The sequence below is a fragment of the Oenanthe melanoleuca genome, chromosome 5, assembly GCF_029582105.1.
Source record: "Oenanthe melanoleuca isolate GR-GAL-2019-014 chromosome 5, OMel1.0, whole genome shotgun sequence".
NCBI classification, from domain to species: domain Eukaryota; kingdom Metazoa; phylum Chordata; class Aves; order Passeriformes; family Muscicapidae; genus Oenanthe; species Oenanthe melanoleuca.
Genome location: NC_079339.1, coordinates 48,785,470 through 48,797,667, shown reverse-complemented (window position 1 = coordinate 48,797,667; position 12,198 = coordinate 48,785,470). Strand labels below are relative to the sequence as shown.

Here is a 12,198-nt window from a genome sequence, read left to right as displayed (position 1 = left end):
CTGACTGTTTGATACCAATACCATAATGAACAATGGCTTTTGGTAAACATCTTGCTCAGGAGGAAAACAGTATGTCTTAACCTCACACAGACAGAAATTGGCCTCCTTTTGTTAAAATTAAAAAAAAAAGGAAAAAAAGTGAATCCTCTGCTAGTGTCTTTGGGTTGTGTTTGTGTGATGCATTTGTGCATTGTGTTTGTAGTGTTTGTGAGATGCATTAATGCAGAGCTCCTTGACCCACCTCTGCTCCTGGGGATGCTCTGAGAGTCCAGCTCTGCTGGTGTCCTTGCTGTAGGATTTTGTCTTGCTTGCCCATTTACATTGACTTTTATCTTGTTGAAAGAGGAGGCTGTTGTCAAAGTACAGCCTTGGGAACAGTTGTGTGTGGTGCAGGCACACAGCTTTTATTTGAGATGCTACTTAAATCTGAACAGACTCTCTAAAGGGGCACTTTTTGCTTCCATCTCCCTTTTAAAGTCTATTCCACATGCCACTGTGCTTTTGATCACTCATGATGCTTACCTGTCTTTATGTAGCAATGTCAAGCAGTGAGAAGAAAACAGCCATTCTGTCTGGTGTGTCCTCTGGATCCCCTGTAAAACACAGCAGTTGGTGTAAACAGGGGCAGCTCTGCTGCATTCAATGAGGCACTGTCTATTTAAACTGTCAGAAAAGTTACCCTTTTTTTCCTGTTCTTTGCATCCTTGCACTGTTTTTGTGTTCTACTTTCCTGTCATTTTAAACTTTTTTTTCTATACTTTGCTTCTTACTTCAAGCACCATGTTTCACAGTAATTTTGTTCCAGATTCTTCTCAATTACAAGGACTGGAAATAAAAAAAAAACCCTTGTAATATATTTTTAAGTGCCTTTTTGCCAGTTATGTTGTGCTGTTCTTTGCATTTTACCATATTAGAGAATAGACTGTTCCAGGATCACATTTCTAAAATATTCTCATTTAAAACAAACAAACAAACAATAATAAAGAGCTCTATGTGTACTGGAATTTTAATAATGTGATTTTGTTAATTTTTTTTTTTCAGAAATACACATTTTGACCTGACTCTGAGCTTTTTTAAAGATTACTCCTTTTTCCCATCATACTCATTGGTATTGCTAGCCATGAAAAAAAACTCATAGGGCACCAAAGGGTTAAACCCCAAAAGGGTGTTCAACTCAACAGCTTTGTGGTTGCTTCATGTATTAATTGATTGCTGGTTTGATTTGACCCCCCTGTCTCTCTGCCAGGCTGAGCTGGTGTCTGGTGGCGGTCGAAGCCCGACTGTTTGATTGGAGCTATTGATGGCACATCTGTGTGTGGCCAGCTGGGGTGTGCATGGGTTTGGGGATGGCTCAGTGTGCCCTTGGCCTAGCTTTGTGCTGCCACAGCCAAGCATATTACTCTGACAGATCTGCCTTGGGAGGTCAAGAAAAATTTGGTAGTTAATGGTGAGAATGAATAGGGTCTGCATAGCTGCATGGGCTTATTGCAGTGGGAGGATGAAACCCAATTAATTTTGGGTTGTGCTTCAGGCATCAACCCTTCACCTGTGTGCTGCCCTGAGTGTGAAGGCTGTGCCTGAATTCCTCCACTGTCCTCAGCAGTCATCACCTCTTGGGCTGTATTATTACAAATATTTGAATCCAGGAAGGAGAGAAATTACCTTAAAATAGCTGTGTGTTCTGGAGAAGGCCAGCCACCTCCCCAGTGGCAGCAGGCACTGATGCCAGCCTGCCTGTGAGGTGCTGTGCAGCCCCTGTGTGATGTCTCAATGGCCCTCCAAAAAGACTAGGATCCAACTTCTTTTAGATCACATTCAGGAAATAACTTTATTTGTTATAAACAGGGAGTCAGCTTTCCTTAGGGCAACAGGACTGTTGATGCTACTATGGGCTGGCTGAACCTCCTGGGAGCTGAGCTGCATCACCTCCAGTCTGTCATGCTACACACCCAGATCTGGGTTTTTTTCTCTTTTAATGAGAAAGATTAGGAAAATCTGGATAAACACAAACTCACATGCATATGTACATATAGCTCCCAGCACTTTCCCAAAAAGTATAATCCACTTACTGTGTCTTTACTTGCTTTGATGGGAAAGTGTTTAGCTGTTACCATGCAGATCTTGGGATAGGTCTCTAGTCAGAAAGGATCCTGGCAAACTTTCTTCTGTTTTGAAAGTTGCCAGGTGATCGTGGCTGTTTGAACTCTGCAGTGCCAAACTGGCTTGTCAACACCAAAGTCACATTTTAACTCAGCTTGGCTTTCTCCCTGGGAGTATTGACTTTGCAATAATATTTGCAGCCTGGTGTCAAGAAGTTCTATCACCAGCGTGCTGAGGAGTGATGAAACCTGACGTCCTAAGTAACAAACAGTGCCTGTGCATTAAGGGATTAACAAATCAGGGGTGGTTATGGAAGTCTTCCTGGCTTCCCTCCAACTGCTAAGCACAGAGCTGAAATAGTGCTTCATCCAGAGAAACCTGAGAAGGCCGGTGCTGCAAAGGATATTTGCAAGCTTTATGGTGGATTTATATTCCAGTGACACAGTACCCCTTTGATGGCTGGTGCATCCTGAGTGAAATTTGTTGCTTTATCCTCTTCAGCATCTCTGGAGTGAAGGTATGCTGAGAGATGGTGTCTTTGTAGCCCCTTCTGGAATCAAGTTTTTGCAGAGGATCCCAAGCTTGCACTTTTTCTCCTGCTTACCCTGCTATCCTTTCTCTATAAGCACTTTAGAAGAAAGCCTCAGTGGAGCAGGCAAAAACTTCCCAGCCCATGCCTGGAAACTGCTCTGCACTGTACATGCCACCTGCAGCAGAGGTGTGCTGGGAACCACACTTCTGCTTTTCTACTGACTTATTTGAACAAGTTAATTGAGAGAGCTTTTTTTGCTCTTGGAGATCAAGAAATGCTATCTCACAAGCCACAGTCCAGTGGGAGGAAAGGAAATGGACATGAGGATGTTACTATGATAGCCATCTATATGGTTTTTTTTTTGTTGTTGTTTTGACTTCTTTTGCTTTCTAGGGAAGGACATGATGTGTATTTCCAGTTGGAAATTGATATGCTTCTGACATTGCTAACCCATCAGTACTCATCACTCTTTCCATTTTCCTTTCTCTGAGGAGAAACAACTCCAGGTTTTACTTTTTTTGCAGTTTATGGTCTGATGTTTTGTTGGCATGGCCATGTCAGCTAGAAGGTCATGCTCTTGGATGGCATTCCTGTGCTGGCAAAATCCCTGGCAGCTGTTCTGGCAACCCACAACTTTTGCCCTGGTTTATATTGTTTGGGGAGAGGTTGTAGCAAATGCCACTACCAGAAAAGAGCACTCAGTGCTGCTCTCCAGTGCTGGTGGGTGTCTGTGGTGTAGCCACAGTGGCAAAGACCCCACAAAGCCTGGTGGGGATGGTGTGACCCTTTCTCACAGGTGTAGCTGGTCTCTGGAAGTTTTAGTTGTGGTGCAAACATGCATGCATTTGGTCTGTGCAACATCACATGGGTGAAGTCTTGATTTTCCTCTGTGTCATTGTGGGAAATGCCCAGAAGAGCTGTGAACCTTTCTTTAGTAGTGTCTCTTTGACCTTCCATATTGCTAAGATGCAATCCCTGAGGTGGGAGACCATATTTGCTTTCCATTCCTCTGAACTAGAAGTGTCCAAGCACAAAATAGACCCCTTAAGGCACTTCATGCTGCCCCTTGAACAGAAAGGAATTTTTAATTACACACTTTCCCCTTAAGGCTGGAGAGACCTGTATTTACAACATTTAGGAGCTCCAAAGGTCAGTTCTGAATAGTTTCATAACTAATGCATGCATTTTAGAAATAATTAGGGTAACAAACTTCTGGCCATTCTTTCACATTATTTTGCATTTTCAGCTCATTTTGTACTCACACAAGGATTGAGCACTTTTAGCTAAAGCTGAAGTTTGTAGGCTGTGTGGACTCATCACTTTCCTCTCTCCTTGTAACTAAGTACTGTGCACCATGGGCTGGCTGTCAGGACTCCTTTTGGTTTATAGTCTCTGCTGAGGTGTATCTACCTTTTCCCTTGAGAGCAGAAATGCTAGAGGCATTTTTCTGTTCAGAGTTGCTCAGGGCACACAGCACACCTTTGTTTCAAAAATCCCAGCTTTTAAAGAAGCAGATGCATTGGGCAGGTGAGGCTCTAAGTAACTGGATGTTTGACAATGAAGTTCTGGTGCCTCTTTCATGGAAAATTTCAAGTCCTCTGGTGCAGAGCAGAAACAAAAAAAATTCTTCTCTAGGGAGTGACAGCCCTTGAGATTTATGAGGAACATAAGAGTATTTAATTAAAATTGCCAAATAGACTTCAGTAGCTCCAGCACTTCACAGCAGTTCAGCCTGCTAGCTGCCTGGGATTTAGAGTATCCTTGGAAAAATCTTTAGAACATCCCTAAAAGTTCTTGAAAACTGTTCTTAGTCCTATTTTTAAGAAATGGCATGCTTTTCCTGAATTGAAAGAAGGCTGCAGCTGTGGAGTTAATAAAAATGATAGTAGGCAATGCCTGTAACACTGCTATTAAAACAGAGCTGAGGTGTTTGAGCAGGGAACTTCCATCTGCATCTGCAGGCTGCTACAATTCTTGGGCAAACAGGATGTTGGCACAACCATGCACTCACCAGGCAATTTCCAGCATACTCTTCTGAAAACAAGGGGGGAAATCTGGACCCCAGGGAGGAAAAGAGCCTGACAATCCTTAGTACTGCAAAGAGCAAAGATGTAAATGCCGTTCAGTGGAGAGCCTGATCTCTTCCCAAGGAGGAGAAAAAGGAATTGCCCACGGTGTGCTGCCTGGCTTCAGGAGAGTCAGAGTGCAATTTCCTCTGTTGTTTTATTATCAGCCGTGCCTGTGCCAAGTCTGCCATTAACAGCCCCGGCTGGGGGAGCTGCCTCTCGGCTCTCAGAGCTGCTGTGAGGTCTTTGGCATCTGGGCCTCTCTCTGAACTGGCTCTGCAGCTTTGTCTCAGGCCATGGCTTGTGCCAGGAGCACTGCACACGCTCACCACGGCAGCAGCAAAATTACAAACCTGTCTGATTTCCCCAAAGCCTACCTATTGTTTGTGAGTGAGGAGGATAAGTATAATTGCTTTAATTTAAGGTCTCACAAGGGAAATTGGATTTTTTTTTTGTAATACAGAGCTAGTCAGACATGAAAGCTTTCCAGGCAGTTGGTCTCTATTTAAATTCAGAATACTGAAGGTGATGTGCCCTCAGTTACTCTATTACCATTTTTAGACAGTGTTTCAATGTTTAGCTGCATATTACTTTTAAGCAGTAAAAAAGGAAATTCGTATTTGGGGTCACATCCAAATATTCCTTTCAAGTCATTGGTGAGAATTCCTGCATAGTGGACTCCATGCATTTTGAAGTACAACTCTTGAAGAAACAGATTTTCATGAGACCTTCTCTCTTGAGACCAAAACTTTGATACAGTTGTGAGAGTGCACTCCATTGCTTACATGTGTAAATGCAAAATATGATAACAGAATCCCTCAAATGTTGCTTCCTTAGTTGTGGAAGAAGAATCATAAAAAAACCCCTAAACCAAGGCATGCAAGACTAGTCAATGTCCAAGTGTGTTCCATTTCACCTCCTTTTATGAATTACAATGACAAGACTGATCTGACCAATTTGCTATTCAATACATTGACTTGAAATGTAAGTAACAATGTGTATTTATTGAATAAAATGTTTTTCCTTCCCAAATAAGAAATGTACAGTTTTATAGGAGCTGTTCAAATACCTTCAAACCCTCTAAAACAGTGGAGTTCCTTCTGTTTACTTTGGACATCAGGGGTTTGAGCTGCTACCTACCAATATAAATATTCTCTGCATTCATGCACTTCTAAAATGCACAATCAGTGACAGAAATGAGCTTTTGCAACTTGTAATGAAATCTGGGTGGTGTACTGTGTGTGCTGGGGGCTGTCACCTGTGGTATCCAGGGATTTTAGGAAAATGTAAATAGAATTCCCTAAACACCTAGGAAATACAATTCAAAAGATCTGGATCCAGATGTCAGCTAACAGATAGACAGGGACATACTGGGTTAATTGGGTCTTACAAATTTGAGACCATCATATAATTTCTTGCAACTTAAAATTTTGGAAGGGCTGGAGCTGAATTTCAGTGTTTGAGTGTGTGTGAGAGAGATGCACACATGCAAAGCTCTGTCATGCCCCATTTATTTCTGTTGTGGGTAAGCAACAACATTGGGTTTAATGAGGCTCAGTTTAACCTCCAGCTGTGAAATACAGGATTAGTCATATCCTGTGCTTAACCAGCTTTGTAATAATTTCACTAAATTCCACTTTTTTCTCTGTATGAGGACAGGGCCAGGGAAAAAGCTCTTAATTGCAGTTAGATCAGGCTATGAAGAAGCAGCTTTTTGTGTCTTTGAAACATGTGGAGAGGCTCAAAGTACACAGAGCCTCAGTGATCTGTCCATCTGAGAAGTACTGAGAAATGTCTTGAGGGCAAACTATGCAATAACTGCAGAGGCTTAAAAACAGATTTTTGCAATGAGTAAAATGACAAATTCAAGCCCAGATCAAGAAAAATTCAGTCTCTTGACATCTGAAAACAATTTAGGCAACAATAAGAAGGAAGCATGTTAATCATTCATTGCTTTGAGAAAAAAAAAAGTCTCTTTACTCAGAACTGTAAGTTTATGACAAGATTTTCAGTTTTGTTTTGGATTTTATGGAGCGAGTCCTGCAGTGTTGCTGTGGCTGTGATATTTGGAGGAGGTACAGTGCTTCCCTTTAGCCTCTTTGCCTGGAGTGCAGTTGACAGGAGAAAATGAAAGGTGTCTCCAGGGGATGCTTGATACTACTCCATATCAACATCTACTTCCCTGGAGGACTGGGGCAGCATTCTGTGGTTTCTTACCCCTAGTAAAGACACTGATTTTGGTTCTAATGAGCCATGATGGGCTCTATTAGGCTGTGACTCTGAAACTCAAGGCAGGCAAGCCACAGACCAGACTTGGGCTGCACCAAATGCCAGTGGCTGTAGCTCCATTTGGCTTTGTTAACTCTTGAGCTGCATTTCTGTTTGGGTTATAGGCTGTGATACTTGGATCTCTCAGCCATGCCAGCTCATATTTCCTCTTGAGCAAAGCCTGCCAGTTGTGTGATTATAATTATATACTGCAATTTGGTTTGAACTGATTATCTGAGTCTCCTGTGAGTTATGGGCTTGATCTTTCTCTGCAGATCTAAAACAAGAGGACAAAAATACAGGCATTCTTGAATATTAACAGTGTACTAGAGTTCCCTACCTCAGTTGCTACAGAGAATGGAGAGGTTTGAAAGCTGCACTACTTTTATATCCTGTACCCCACTGAGATACTAATAAAAGTGTTTTTCCAAGAGTGATTTTACATTGTAAAATCTGCTAAGCCTCTTACTGACTATCTCCTGCCTTTCCCAAAGTTGTTAGCTCCCCAACAATAGAGAATTCCAGCTGTCACCAGTGCAACCAGGTGAAATCTGGTCACCCCTCCAGCTTCTATGAGCACAGATCATGATGTGGGGAAGAAGTCAGAGCCTAGGCACACGTGGGGATCCTCATCCCTGTGCTGCATTTGTGAATGGCTGAGATCCAGCCATGGCACAATGCCCAAATGCATTTCCAATTCTACATGAACTACTAAAAATGGATGGAACTGGCTGAGGCTCTGCTTGTGACCTCCTGGCTGAACACTGAAGAAGCAATCAGTGGAATAGGTGTCTTGACAGACCCTTATCCTCCAAAGCCTTTGTCACCAGTTTGTGATCCCCAGATGTGCTGCATGTACAACAGGGATATGAACCAGTGTGAGGGAGTTTAGTCTCTCCTGTTACAGAAAGCTCATATTACTGCATGACATGGAAGATGTTAAATAGTTTTAATCTCATCCCTTAATTTTTTTTTCCGTATTTGCAGAGTTTTTTTCAAAATCAAGTACGTTGATTTTTTTATTGCACTCTCATGTGTGTGATTTCCAACTTGCCTGATAAATGCTGCTGAAGCTAATGGGACTCTTCACATATACTTAAAGTCAGATATGTGCTTTGCTGAGCTTATTTTTGCTTGAATATGTCTTGTAGTGATAACTGCAATTACTGAACCTTAATTCAATTATTTGCTAGCTTCACACAGTGAAATTGCCCATCCCTCAGATTCCTGGTGCGTGAGACACTAAAACATGGATTAATGAGATAAGGGGGAAATATTTGTGCAAGGTCATGTGGCAGGGGATGTTCTCTGGGGCACAGGGCTGCCTGACAGAGCCAATCCCTTGTGGTGCTGAGGTCATGAGAAACAGGGGCCATTGCCCTGATGCCCCTGTGAGAGCTGTGCAAGGCAGGTGCTTTGCACCTCCTCCTGTTATTTGAGATGTGTTCCTGCTTTGCTTTAGCTCAGCAAGATATCTCTGCTCTGCTGTGACACCTAAGGCTACTCTGGGCCAGGTTGTTGTCACAGAGCTGTGTGCTCTGACAGGGCCATTGACCTCTGCAGGTGTGGCAAAATGCCTGTAGCTGTGAGGAAGAGTGAGGTGATCAAGCCTTATCAACTGTTTGTTTGGGGGGCATCACCATAGTCTGAAGCTAGATAGTAAGATATTAATGTTTGTGCAGATGGGTTCTTCAAGGCTTCATTAATGAATACAGGGAAAGGGGTTGAAATTCAAATAAGGATATTACCTTACCAAGTGCTGCATGGAAGACCATTTGTTCACCTGTGGTAAAGATGCATTTTTTTTCAAGATGATAAAATAACTTTATTTCTGTTAAGTTTCCACAGGTATAATGCTCTTCTGTTCCCTTCTAGCTGGCTGACTGCAATATCTTACCACAAAATTTCAGTAAGGTAGAGAGAGCTAATGCATCCAAGCAGCATTTTGTTGCTGGGGGGCTGCCTTTTAATACTGCTGCTGGTTGTTTTGGGCTCTGATTGCCTATTCTTTCACTTGCTAATGTTGGTGATTTCCATTTTCTAATCATCTGAATGTATTAAATATGCCATTAATTTATTTTTATTTCCACTCTGCACTTGTGCAAAAGACATTGGTAAGTAATATCTGTATTTTTGCCAAGTTCAAATCAATGCCATTTGCCTACATGAAGAGAAGTGTGCACTTTCAGCTAAATTGCTGCAGGAAATAAGAACAGAAAAAGGTTTTGAGTAAACCTTCCATTTAATTACTCAGTTGCAAACAATGGGTTGTTGAGTGTCAAAATTGAGGCAGTTTCAATTACTGGAACAATTATAGTTTAGAGTATTGTTGCTGGTAGGTTAAGAATTTATATTACAGTGACAGACAAGTCATCCAGGTAATGGGCAGTGCAAGAGTCCATAAAGATGAAGGCAGCCTGACATAGTGGGCTGAAACAAAACCTGCATTTTTTTCCTCTTCACATATGTATATAACCAAAAACCAAGGTTTCAACAGAGTTTTCCATCTAACATTCAAGATTTATGGGGTGAAACTAAAATCTGAAGTAAGAATGATTTTTTTAAATAGATTTTTTTTTTTCCCATATAAAGAATTACCCAAATCATAAGCCAAAATCTTTATGGGGTTACAAGGTTCAAGGTGTGGTGTCCTTTGCCCTACTGCTGAGGACTAAGTTCACTCTGATGTTTAAATGATGGCCAAAGGAAATCCTGTGCTTTGTAAAAGGGGAGGTAGCCACTGAAAAATGGAAATTGCATGTCTGTCAGAGGGCTGGGTGATGGTGTGGCATAATAATTTGTCCAAAGAAAATCTTCTGAACTGCTGTCAGGAAGGGTATGTTATTTTGTCAATATGGAGTTCCTTGCAGTATTCCTTTCCATCTAGTTACATTTCATGCTGTTACATAATTTCTTCTAAAGTTACATTGAAAGCAGATATAATATTAATACATTTAAGTGCTGCCGTGTGTAATCTGCTGTCTCTTGAGCTTAGTGCAAGTGGGTCTGCATTGTAGGAAAATGAAGCTGATTATTATAAACCCTCGGAAATGACAGTCCTTTGGGAAGTCTGCTGTCAGTGACTCATGTGTGCTTGATTCTCTGTGCTCTGGACACATTTTGCCATCCCTTTATATTCCCAGAGGTAAACAAAAGGGGGCTCTGACCTTCAGTTTGGTGCTTTGTTGTGTGTTGTTAAAAATGACTTGTGACCAGGAGAGGCAGTTTTCACAGTGCAGGGGGGTAGAATGGGTTACAGAGAGTGAAGAGCTCTAGTCCCCAGGTGACTCCTGTCCCTGCTGGCTCCTGCCTGCAGCAGAAGGATGTGAGTCCCTGGCAGCTTTTTATCACACCCACCAAGGCTCCAGGGGTGTGCTCAGGCGTGGGATGCCCGTGTTTAGACACCCAAATTGCTCCCAAATGACCCCACAGCACATGGGGAGAAGGGAACCTGTGACCCTTTGTGAAGGCTTTAATATTTCCACAGGGCACGGGGTCAAACTGATCATTTATGATTAAATACTTTTTTTAACCCCTTTTAGCCTTCATCTGCCACAACTTATGTGAAAGGAGAAAAAAGTGTTTTCAATTAAAGGCTGCTTATGTAACAACCCTGTTTTGAATGCTAATTCATGAATTACTGGGAGCTGACAGTGCTGCTTTTTAATTTTCCTCAGTCACTTCAGAACATAATTCTAATTGAAATAATTTTTTGCTAATCTCTCATAAATGCTGAGAACTTTCTGTCAAGTAAATTTCTGTCTTTCTGTGTTTAATTTATGTTAAGAACAGTCCATTTTGTTGCATCAAAGTATTTCAGAATTAAATATTCGTCTTCTTTTTTCTCCCTTCTAGCAGAAGTAACACTGAAGGGTAACAGAAAAGATAATTTGTCTGACTTGTCTCTAAGTTTTCAACACTTTATCTTCACAGTTGGTCCAACATGGCCACAGCACTGATCTGACTTTACAGGACAGAAAGGAAAATAAATGTTTCTTCATAGTACTTTGACCTTAAAATACCACAAACACCATCCATCTTCTTGTGTTATTTGTGTTATTTTTCAATTGAATCACTCAGCACAGAGGGTCAAAAAGTCAGAGGCCACCATTTCTTCTGTTTGCTAGCAGGGTAGAAAGCTTTGATAGGAACAAGTGTTTGCTGTTTTTTCATTGTTTTGTTTTGGCTTTTTTTTTTTTTTTTTTTTTTTTTTAAATGTAATTTTAGTCTTTGGTAAACACCAAAACTTTAATTTCTATCTCAAGCATTTAAAATTATACATGATTTGTTATGGAAAATACCACTTTCCACCCATCAAATTGCTTCTGTTTTCTACACAGAAGAGAAGTTGGGTTTGCAGTTTATTTTTACAAAAAACCTTGATTTGTTGGCCCTACTCTTTTCTCATTTATAGGAGAAGGCCAAACTCCCTGGTGGGAGGGGCATGCCTGTGTCCATTTGTTTCATAACAGGCTGACAAGGGTCCTGCTTGGGCTTTGGTCCAAGAATGATATCTTCTGGGCTCACTCTTAAGTCCTGCCTAGCTAAAAAAACATATATTTATTTATTTTTTAAAAAACAATGGATGAAAGTGGGGTTTGAAAAATATTCACAGTAAGAGAGCAAGAGCCACTCTGGAGTAGTCAGTGGCCAGTTGTTGATGTTTGCTGTGTGGGTCTCCTGAGCCCTCCCTTGTTCTCCTTTGCTGGGTCCCTCCTTCTGTCTCTGCTCCTCCTCTTAGGAAACATTTCCAATAAAAGTTCAATTGAGACTGCATGCTCCCAAGGAGTTTTAGTTGAGATGAAAATAATTTTGCTGATAAATTCCTTGAAACTCCAGAAATGTGAAGTGATTTTACCTGAAGGATAATTTATTATAGATATGTTGAGATAATCTCCAGCAATGATGATGAACAGAGATGATCAGGGATTCTACTTTTAAAATGTCTTTCTGACTGGAAAAGCAATTTGGGATCCACTTACATCTCAGTAATGAAAATTGGGTAAGGTAATAAGAGATTTCATTTTGTGAGTGAATTGACAATGCAAATACCAGGATTTTTAATTTAGGTTTAAGTGGAGTAATGGCTACTCATTCTGATGCATCATTAGTCATATTGCTTTTTAATGAGGGATTCACTTTCTTTCCCTGGTTAGCTCTAACACTGATAGCAAAGCCCAAGGAATGTGCAAACGTTTAGGGAGGTCTCTTGAATATGTGTCACTGCACCAT

The 12,198-nt window shown here is 41.2% G+C and overlaps 1 protein-coding gene across 2 annotated transcripts in view; it reads left to right on the top strand.

The window, feature by feature from the left end:
• The window catches only part of CCDC85C (coiled-coil domain containing 85C), a 109,221-nt gene that overhangs the window by 67,423 nt on the left and 29,600 nt on the right, over window positions 1–12,198 (top strand). The window lies entirely within an intron of this gene.